General features: G+C 47.5%; 1 protein-coding gene and 1 long non-coding RNA gene across 2 annotated transcripts in view; both read right to left on the minus strand.

Annotated features, from left to right (window-relative positions):
• The window catches only part of LOC148143843 (uncharacterized), a 99115-nt gene that overhangs the window by 31484 nt on the left and 56387 nt on the right, over positions 1-11244 (minus strand). The window lies entirely within an intron of this gene.
• LOC148143844 (uncharacterized) lies at positions 52-11076 on the minus strand. The gene is made up of 3 exons (XR_015751330.1): positions 10604-11076; positions 3588-3779; positions 52-1557 (listed from the first exon to the last, which is right to left on the minus strand). It is a non-coding gene; the product is annotated as an uncharacterized LOC148143844 (long non-coding RNA).

The following is an 11244-nucleotide window of genomic DNA, read 5'->3' on the forward strand; positions in this document are numbered from 1 at the left end:
ATCACATCTCCGTGACACTCAATTCCTTTGGCTATACGTTCTGTGCTCATGATCTCATTCTCCACAACCACCTGACGAAGGAGTGGTGCTCTAAAAGCATGTGCTTCCAAATAAACCTGTTGGACTATAACCTGGTGTTGTGTAACTTTTAATTTTGTCCACCCCATTCCAACGCCGACATGTCCACATCGTGAACGCAGCCCAAACATCCCGATGCTGCCAATAAACTTTACAACGCCGATGAAACGACAGACTCTACACTCCTGAAAAATGTACAATTTCAAACAATACTGGCTACTCACTCACTGCTCCATCTGATTTGCGACATTGGAAACTTAGTGCAGGAGGCTGAAAGAAATGAGCAGCTTTAAAACAAAAACCTCTTGGAGCTCAAAGCTTTCAGTGAGAGTCTGAGCCCGGTGGTTAAGTTCAGGTAACTTTTATTGTGACCCAACTTTGTTACAGCTTCAGATTCCCCAGCAAAAAGGCAGAGAAAAGGTAGCTGCTTTTTAAACAGCTCAAGGTCAAAGCCCACATATCTCCCCTACCCCACCTCACTGTCTTTATTATTGGACAGCACGAAGTTGTCCCTTTGTAATTGGATCCTCAATACAGCCTTAACCCGGAGGAAGTATTGCCTCACTCAGCAATTTCAACCCAAACCCTGTCTCCAAGTTTCTCCCCGCTCCTTTGCCAGGAAGGGGCAGTGTAGAGTCAACTGCACTGCTGTGGGTCTGGAGTCACGTGTAGGCCAGACCGGGTAAAGGGTGCAGCTGGGACAACTGAGTGAATCCTTTCCCACAACAGCAGTTTGCTTCCCTAAAAGGATGTGAGTGAATCAGATGAGGGTCCTACCCCACCCCCGAAAATGGTTTCATCGTTAGATTCGGAACTCCAGATTTCTGACCGAATTCCAAATCCGCCATCTGCTGCCGTGGGATTCGAACCCGGGATCCCCGGAACTGGTTGATCATCCGGTCAATAACAGTACTCGGCAGTCACTCCTTCAATCCATGTGAACTCACTGGTGCCTCCGCAGGTGGGAGGAGAGGGTGATGGCCTTCCCTCACTCAGGGCAGCTGAAGGGCTTCTCTCTGGTGTGGACCCGCTGGTGCCTCCGCAAGTTGCCCACCTGACTGAATCCCTTCCCACACTCGGGGCAACTGAATGGCCTCTCCCCCATGTGGAGCCGCCGGTGGGTCTGGAGGTTGAAGGTATTGTTGAAGCCCTTCCCACACTCGGGGCAACTGAATGGCCTCTTCCCCCATGTGGAGCCGCCGGTGGGTCTGGAGGTTGAAGGTATTGTTGAAGCCCTTCCTGCACTCGGGGCAGCTGAAGGGCCTCTCCCCGGTGTGGATCCGCCGGTGAGTGAATAGGGTCAAGGCCTGGGCAAAGCCCTTCCCGCACTCAGGGCAGGAGAATGGCCTCTCCCCGGTGTGACTGCGTCAATGAATCTCCAGGGCAGATGGGACACAGAAGCCTTTTCTGCAGTCGCCACACTTCCACGGTTTCTCCACGGGGCAGAATTCCTCAGGTTTCTCCATGACGAAGCTTCAGCTGAACACAAACGCATGCGGGAGCAAAATGAGACATCAAGGCATTAATACAGACACCAGAGAGAAACTGAACTGATAGACATGGCAAATGTTGGTGGCAAGCCAGAGTCACAACGATATACAACACATAAACAGACACTTTGGTCAAACTCTTCTATACTGGCCAGATATCCTAAATAAATGTGGTCACATTTGCCAGCACTTGGCCCATATCCCTTCCTATTCATATAACCATCCAGATGCCTTTTAAGTGGTGTAATTGTACCAGCCTCCACCACTTTCTCTGCCAGCTCATTTCTTACACGCACCACACTGTGAAAAAGTTGTCCCTTAAGTCTTTTAATTCTCCATCTGCCTTGCCCTCACCCTAAACATACTACCCTCTAGTTGTGGACTCCCCTATCCCAAAGAAAAGGCCTGGTCTAGTTACCCTATCCATGCCCATCATGATTTTATAAAAGTTTATAAGGTCACCCTTCAGACTCTGGCACGCTAGGGAAAACAAACCCACTCCATCCTTCTGTCCCTCCTCACCCGGGTAATTAAGTCCCATACCTGAGATTGCAGAGTCTGCTCCCTCTCTGGATTCACTCCAGTTGCTACAAGTGAACAGATTCCCAACCTCCCAATGTGAAGAGTTGCCTAACGGAGGGGTCTCAACTTCTGCCCCACCACCAAAATGGACCCGTTGGTTCTGGCAGCAGACACAGAGGAGTTCATCAGACGAATAAGACTCCGGGAATTCTTTCAAGGTGCCGGCAGTGATCCTACTGATGAACTGGAACAGTCATCACAGGGATCTGTAGAGGAGCGACCAAAGAAAGTGTCAACGTGGACCCCACCGGAGGGCCGCTGCCCTGGGCTTGACATGTATGCTCAAACTGTCAGGAAATATATAAATGCCAGATTCATCAGCCGTACCCACAAGGTAGAGCAAAACATCACCCGTTCACAGCGCAATGCCATCAACACTCTCAAAACCAATCACAATATTGGCTCCACCTTTATCTGCTGGTTTGATGACATTGTCATTCAGAATAGAACAGATTACTGAAAGGAAGTGTACCGACAACTGAACAACTAGGAACACTACAGGCAACTACCAGCTGATCCGACCAAAGAACACACCCGAGAATCAAACACACTGATCAGAACTTTGGATCCAATCCTTCAGAGTTCCCTACGCGCCCTCATCCCACGTACTCCTCATGAAGGCGACTTCTACTGTCTTCCAAAGGTACACAAAGCCAACACACTGGGACGTCCCATCGTGTCGGGCAATGGGACCCTATGTGAGAATCTCTCCAGCTATGTGGAAGGCATCTTGAAACCTATTGTACAGGGGATCTCCAGCTTCTGTCGCGACACTACAGATTTCTTACAGAAACTCAGCACCCATGGACCAGTCGAACCGGGAACATTCCTCGTCACAATGGACGTTTCCGCACTCTACACCAGCATCCCCCACAAGGATGGCATCACGGCAACAGCCTCAGTACTCAACACCAACAACTGCCAGTCTCCAAACACCATCCTACAACTCATCTGCTTTATCCTCGATCACAACGTCTTCACCTTTGACAACCAGTTCTTTTCCCAGACACACGGAACAGCTATGGGGACCAAATTTGCACCCCAATATGCCAACATTTTTATGCACAGGTTCGAACTCGACTTCTTCTCTATGCAGGATCACCAACCAACATTGTACACAAGATACATTGACGATATTTTCTTCCTCTGGACCCATGGCGAGGAGTCACTGATAAAACTACACAGTAACATCAACAAGTTTCATCCCACCATCAAACTCACCATGGACTACTCTCGACTGTCTGTCTCATTCTTGGACACGTGCGTCTCCATCAAGGATGGACACCTCAGCACCACACTCTACCGCAAACCCACAGACAACCTCACAATGCTACACTTCTCCAGCTTCCACCCAAAACATATTAAAATAGCCATGCTCTATGGACAACCCTACGCATACGCCGGATCTGCTCAGATGAGAAGGAACGTGACGGACACCTGGAAGTACTCAAGGATGCCCTCACAAGAACGGGGTACGATGCTCAACTCATCGACCACCAGTTCCGACGTGCCACAGCAAGGAACCGTAATGACCTCCTCAGGAGACAGATACGTGCTGCAACTGACAGGGTCCCCTTCGTTGTTCAGTACTTCCCAGGAGCTGAAAAATTACGCCATGTTCTTCGTGACCTGCAACACATTATCAATGAGGATGAGCACATCATCAAGACCTTCCCCACACCTCCACTACTTGCCTTTAGACAATCACCAAACCTCAAACAGATCATTGTTCGTAGCAAACTGCCCGGCTCTCAGGACAACTCCATACAACCCTGTCATGGTGGATGCTGCAGGACGTGTCAGATTGTGGACATAGATACCACTATTACGTGTGGGGACACCTCCCACCTTGTACATGGCAGGTACTCATGTGACTCAGCCAACGTTGTCTATCTTACACAATGCAGGCAAGGATGCCCGGAGGCATGGTACATTGGGGAAACTGAGCAAAGGATACGACAACGGATGAATGGGCACCACACAACAATCAACAGACAGGAGGGTTCCCTCCCAGTTGGGGAACACTTCAGTGGTCCAGGACATTCAGCCACGGACCTTCGGGTGACCATTCTCCAAGGTGGACTTCGGGACAGGCAGCAGAGAAAAGTGGTCAAGCAGAGGCTGATAGCTAAATTCGGTACCCATAGGGGGGGCCTCAACCGGGACCTTGGGTTCATGTCACATTACAAGTGATCACCATTGCACTACACACACACACACACACACACAGATATTCCTACACACACACACACTCTCACATACACACGGACACAGGTACACACAGACACCCACACAAACCCTTATAGACACACACACTCACACAAGCACCCCTTCACACACTTAAGACACTCTGCACTCACTACATACACACATACACTTTCTCAGACTCACAACCCCCACCCCAGACAGACAGACACACACACACTCACAGACAGACAAAGACCCACATGCACACATATATTTTGTGGGGTGAATTTGTATTTGCAGGGTTACATTGTACTTTGCTCAAAACCTGCATGCATTCATGTAGAACTCTGAGCTCAGAAACTGCATGAATTTATGTAAAACTCCGTGATCTTACTTTTTAGATTAGAATCAATCTAAACATCATAGGATAGACAGAGAACACAGGGGAGAAAGTGAGGACTGCTGATGCTGGAGATCAGAGCTGAAAATGCGTTGCTGGAAAAGCGCAGCAGGTCAGGCAGCATCCAAGAAGCAGGAGAATCGACGTTTCGGGCATGAGCCCTTCTTCAGGAATGAGGAAAGTGTGCCAAGCAGGCTAAAAAAAAGTGGTAGGGAGATGGGACTTGGGGGAGGGGCGTTGGAAATGTGATAGGTGGAAGGAGGTTAAGGTGAGGGTGATCGGCTGGAGTGGGGGTGGGGGCGGAGAGGTCAGGAAGAAGATTGCAGGTGAGGAAGGTGCTGCTGAGTTCGAGGGTTGGGACTGAGACAAGGTGGGTGGATGGGAAATGAGGAAACTGGAGAAATCTGAGTTCATCCCTTGTGGTTGGAGGGTTTCTAGCCGGAAGATGAGGCGCTCTTCCTCCAGCCGTCGTGTTGCCATGGTCTGGCGATGGAGGAGTCCAAGGACCTGCATGTCCTTGATGGAGTGGGAGGGGGAATTGAAGTGTTGAGCCACGGGGTGGTTGGGTTGGTTGGTCCGGGTGTCCCAGAGGTGTTCTCTGAAACGTTCCACAAGTAGGCGGCCTGTCTCCCCAATATAGAGGAGGCCACACAGGGTGCAGCGGATGCAGTAAATGATGTGTGTGGAGGTGCAGGTGAATTTGTGGTGGATATGGAAGGATCCCTTGGGGCCTTGGAGGGAAGTAAGGGGGGGGGGGGGGGGGAAGGTGTGGGCGTAAGTTTTGCATTTCTTGCGGTTGCAGGGGAAGGTGCCGGGAGTGGAGGTTGGGTTGGCGGGGGTTGTGGACCTGACGAAGGAGTCACTGAGGGAGTGGTATTTTCGGAACGTTGATAGTGGAGGGGAGGGAAATATATCCCTGGTGGTGGGGTCCGTTTGGAAGTGGCGGAAATGTCGACGGATGATAGGATGGGGGCCAACACCTTCAACATATTGTCTAGCTATCACCATTGTTAACAGCTAACCCGAGAATGCAACTTCAAAAAAAAAGTTTTTGTGATTTACACATGAAAGAAGTGAAACTATCACTGATATAGATGAAAGGCTTAACAGACAATCAATGTTTCAATATATAATTTCAGTTACATCACACTAAATTTTTGCTATAATTTCTGTGTTACGATCGAGCCCTTCACTATCACCTGATGAAGGAGCGTCGCTCCGAAAGCTAGTGTGCTTCCAATTAAACCTGCTGGACTGTAACATTGTTTAAGGGAGGGAATATCGCTCTGAAACTGATCGGGCCACTTCCGCGTTGTGACGTCATCAACAGGATGAATGGGAGGAGCGAGAGCCGAGGACAGGGGGCGGGGTGATGACGACGGCGGGTTCCCGCACTGCGCCTGCTCCGGACAGCCCGCCGACCGGCCGGCCCGCACTGTTTGCAAAAAATCCCTTCCCATCAGAGAATCACCCCGCAGTGTGGAAGCAGGACACTCGCCCAACGAGTCCACATCGACTCTCCGAGGAGTAACTCACCCACACTCATTGCTCTACATTTGCCCCTGACTCGTGCACCTAACCTGCACATCCCTGGATGTTATGGGTAATTTAGCATGGTCAAGCCACCCTAATCTGCATATCCCTGGGCACTATGGGTAATTTAGCATGGTCAATCTACCCTAACCTGGACAAATTTAAAAATCACAACACCAGTTTAGTGTCCAACAAGTTTATTTGAAAGGACTCATGTTCAGAGCACTGCTCCTTCATCAGGTGGTTGTGGAGAATAAGATCATAACGCACAGAATTTATGGAAAAACATTAGTGTCCTGCCACTGCAATTATATATTGAACGTATCTGGATTATTAAGTCTTTCATCTTTGAGAATGGTTTGCAGTTATCATTAATATGTAAATCACAGATCTTCAGGTAAGGCCCATTTTCGACATAACTTAAGGTTTTATAACAAAAGGTGACATCTCAGCTCAAACACTGCATTAAAGGTGTGAGGTCAGAGTCTGTCTGTATCCCAATCTTCAGTCAGACTGGTTCTGTTTCCACAGCGGAATTTACAAAATATTACTTGTATTGACTGCCTGCAGGTTGTGCATTTTTTGAGCAAAATAGAACAAATCTGCAAATATAATGCCACAAACATAAATTCACCCCCATGAAGGTATCTGTGTGTGTGTGTGTGTGTGTGAATGAGAGAGAGAAAAGTCTATTTCCGTGCTGTAAATTCTATGTCTATTTGACAACAGATGCTTTATTCCCATCGGTGTAAATATTGCAGCTGGGTACAAATACTTAGATGCAAGGGAGAGATGTGGGGCACTTGAAGAATCCTGGGAGAGCCCTATTTCTAGTTTACTTCCTCACGAACAAACATTAAGCATGAGCACCTATTCATTTCTAATTTTATTTCATTTTTCTTGTTTGATTCCCTGCTATGACTACACTATGTGTCTGGATGGTTGACAGGTTGGGAGATTGTGGGTTGGGTTGCGACTAACTGAATGTTTTATTGTTCCAGAAAGAATAAAAGCGGGTCAAAGCTTCAGCAGAAATCCAGCAGAGCTGAGAACAGACCTACATCTTACTCTGTGGGAACAGGCAGATCAACAGAGGAAAAGAGAAATCAGGACCTGAAATTCAAGCTGACACCAGACTACCCTGTGATCAGTGCTTTGATTAGCAGTGCCAACCCTTTACCTAGCTTCCCATTTGATTACTCCTCCATATTCAGAATCCAATCCTTGTCACCCTTAAGCCATGTAAGGAGTCTCAGATCATAATTATTCTCTTCGATGTGTGCTGTCAATTCATTCACTTTGTTACAATACAGCGCACATTCAGACACACCATTTTTAATTTCAATTTTTGTCATCTTTAGAATCCAGTTTTGATTGCTGGTAAATTTATTCTCCTTGTCCCTTTCTATCTTTCTCTGGTGTTCACTTTCCACATCACGACATTGCTTACTGGCCTTGATTTAGATTTGCCATGCTAAGTTGCCCATAGTGTCCAAACGCAGTATTCCAAAAGTGTCCTAAACAACATACTGTACAGCAGGAACATGACCTCAACTCCTGTACTCAATGTTCTGACCAATAAAGAAAAGCATACCAAACACCATCTTCATTCTCCTATATAGCTGCAACTCCACTTTCAAAGAACCACGAACCCGCACCCCAAGGTCTCTTTGTTCCGCAACACTCCCCTTACATGTGTCAGTCCTGCCGGGATTTCCTTACCAAAATGTAAACATCACATTTCTCAAAATTAAACTCCATCCGCCACTCCTCGGCCCATTGGCTCATCCGATCAATTCTAATTTAGAGTGAACTCTCTTTCCTCTCATATTCCCTAAAAGCTGAAAACTTCCATTCCACAGCCCTCCATTCTCACTTTGTTGAATCTAAACCCTGCTGTACCTCATTCTGAAGGGTCTGGTTCATGCTAATTAACTCAGGGGATATCTAATTGAGACATACAGAATACTAAACAGCATGGACAGAGTGCAAGTTGGGAAGATGTTTCCATTGGTCGGAGAGACTAAGACTCGAGAGCATAGCCTGAGAGTAAAGAGAAGGCCTTTTAGAATGGAGATAAGGAGAAACTTCTTCAGCCATACAGCGGTGAATCTATGGAGGCCAGGTCACTGAGGATATTTAAGACAGAGCAAGGTAACTTCTTGAGTGCCAAAGGGATTGAGGGTTACGGGGAGAAAGCGAGAGTATGGGGTTGATAAACTTATTAGCCACGATTGAGTGGTATGAGCAGACCTGATGGGCTGAATGGCCTAATTTCTGCTCCTGTCTTATGGTCTCTTGTTATCCTGGACACAGCGAGAGAATTGGGAGCAGGAGTCGACCATTTGGTCTTTCGAGCATGCACCACACTGAACAGATCATAACTGGATACGAATCTACCTATTTTAGAGGGAGGAGGAGAGCTTCTTCAAGGTAGGCAACCTTGCAAGAGGATTTGCAGTAGGTTAAGATCAACTAGGAAAAGTGAGGACTGCAGATGCTGGAGACCAGAGTTGAGAAGTGTGGTACTGGAAAAACACAGCAGGCCAGGCAGCATCCGAGGAGTAGGAGAATCAACGTTTCGGGCATAAAACCTTCTTCAGGAATGAAGCCACACATCATTCCTGATGAAGAGCTCATACCCGAAACATTAACTCTCCTGCTCCTCAGATGCTGCCTGGCCTGCTGTGTTTTTCCAGCACCACACTACTCAACTCTGGTCTCCAGTATCTGCAGTCCTCACTTTCTCCTACGAATCTAGCTATATCTAATTGGATAGGCTGGGACTTTTTCACTGGAGCATACGAGGTTGATAGGTGACCTTAAAGAGATGTATAAAATCATGAGGGGTAAGGATGAGGTGATTGGCAGGTGCCCTTCCCGAAGATGGCTGTTTCAAGATCAGAGAGCAAATTTTGAAGGTGAGAGGAGAAACATTTTTAAAAAACATAAGGGGCACCATTTTCTTTTCACACGTAGTTCAAGTGTGGAAAGAATGTTCAGAGGAAGTGGTGGATACAGTTTGACATTTAAAAGACATTTGGATAAGTACATGAATACAAAAGTATTGGAGGAATATGGGCCAAACACAGGCAGGTAGGACGAGTTTAGTTTGTGAATATAGACAGCATGAACTAGTTGGACTGAAGGGTCTGTTTCTGTGCTGTATGACTCTGGAACTGTTCTGTACTGGTCTTAAAACCATTTTCTTGTCTTCCTCCACTTCATTGTTTTTCTAAAATCAGATGAGTTCAGCCTTGAATATATTCAATGACCCCCTAACTGCAGTAAGACACCCCCACTTCTGAACTCAATTCCTCTTGCTCATATACCACTTGCCTTGCTGATTGCTTGCTGCACCTGTCTGACAACTGGCATTGACTGATGTAGAAGGACGCTGAGGCCCCTTGGTGTGTCCAGACATCATTCCTGATGAGCTTATGCCCGAAACATTAACTCTCATGCTCCTCAGATGCTGCCTGACCTGCTGTGCTTTTTCCAGCACCATACTTTTCAACTCTGATCTCCAGCATCTGCCGCTCTCACTTTCTTCACGACCCAATACATCTTTTAAACAATACACCTCCTTTCTGTTTTTTTCCCCCACAGCAAAGGCTATAACTTTGCATTATGGTACTGCATTTGCCATGTGTTTGCAAATTGTGGTATTCTCTACATTGGGGAGACCAAGCAGAAACTTGGGGAAAGGTTTGCCGAGCATCACAGCTGGGTCCGCAGAGGCCGACCGGACCTCCCAGTCACCACCCATTTTATTTCCCCTTCCTACTCCCTTTCTGACAAGAACATCTTTGGCCTCCTCCATTGCCACAACGAACCAAACTGCACATTGGAGGAACAACACCCTATCTTCCTACAGCTCAGAGGACTCAACATTCAGTTCTCCAATTTCAAATATCCACCCTTCCCATCACCCCACTCCCTTCCCAGCCCCGACCCCTCATTTCCACTGCTCCCTGCTACCAAGCAGATTCCTTTCTCCCATTGACCAACCACGTCGTACCCTCAGCCTGTTTACCTATCCCCACTTCACCACCCTGCCCCCAGCAAGTCCTTTATCTGCATCCATCCCCAGTCTTGAAAAAATATTACACCCAAAACGTTGACTTCTCCACCTCCTGATTCTACCTGGCTTGCTGTGTTCTTCCAGCCTCCTGCCTATTAATCTTGCCAATTGAGACACACACCTGGACCAATGTTTCCAGAGTCTCTCCCTTCCCCGATTCATTCGCTTTCCTTTCAGTTGTTGCAAGTCAACCCCAGAATGAGAAAGAAGCGGAAAGACGAGGGCGAGAAAAGAGAGAACCATACTCACAGATCTTGGACAGAGGAAGGAATTTGCAGTCTGGGTGAAGCTCAATCTTCATTCAGAGAGGGAGGAACACGAGTAGCAGCTTCAGTAGCTCATGATCGAACTTCCGCATTCAGACAATAGTAGCTCCGAACGGTAGCCACTGTCTTCTTCCGGTCCTCCAGTGCTCTCTATTGGTCAATTAAAAGAAGGTCGCGCGCCCCATTTTGCGGACAGCGACAAGCATGCTCATGTTTTGCTGACACTGGTGGGCATGCGCACTGAGTTTCTGACACCGGCAAACATGCGCAGTATGCTCTGCGTGGATGCTGGTGTTCCCAATAGATATTAAGTTTCCAAATGCCAATAGGAAGAGATCGAGTCACAATTTTTTTCCCCCTGTGGCTCGACATTTTATTACTTTTGCATCTTGTCTTGCTGCATAACTTTCGTATGCCTTTTCCCCTTGTTGAGAGAGAGTGTGTCCCAGTGAGCTGTCTGTGAGAAGGAGCTGTAACCAGTTACACAGATGAAGAAACATTACACTATTCGCAGCAAGGGGGTGACTGTACACGTTTCCTGAGTGTGATCACAGTTTCAGTTGTTCATCAGAAACAGAAAGCCAAAAGGATACCAAACTGCGGAGAAGCCCTGGAAATGTGGGG

The sequence above is a fragment of the Chiloscyllium plagiosum genome, unplaced genomic scaffold, assembly GCF_037043375.1.
Source record: "Chiloscyllium plagiosum isolate Xiang-an unplaced genomic scaffold, Cpla_swu_hap1 HiC_scaffold_27, whole genome shotgun sequence".
In the NCBI taxonomy this organism is placed as follows: Eukaryota; Metazoa; Chordata; class Chondrichthyes; order Orectolobiformes; family Hemiscylliidae; genus Chiloscyllium; species Chiloscyllium plagiosum.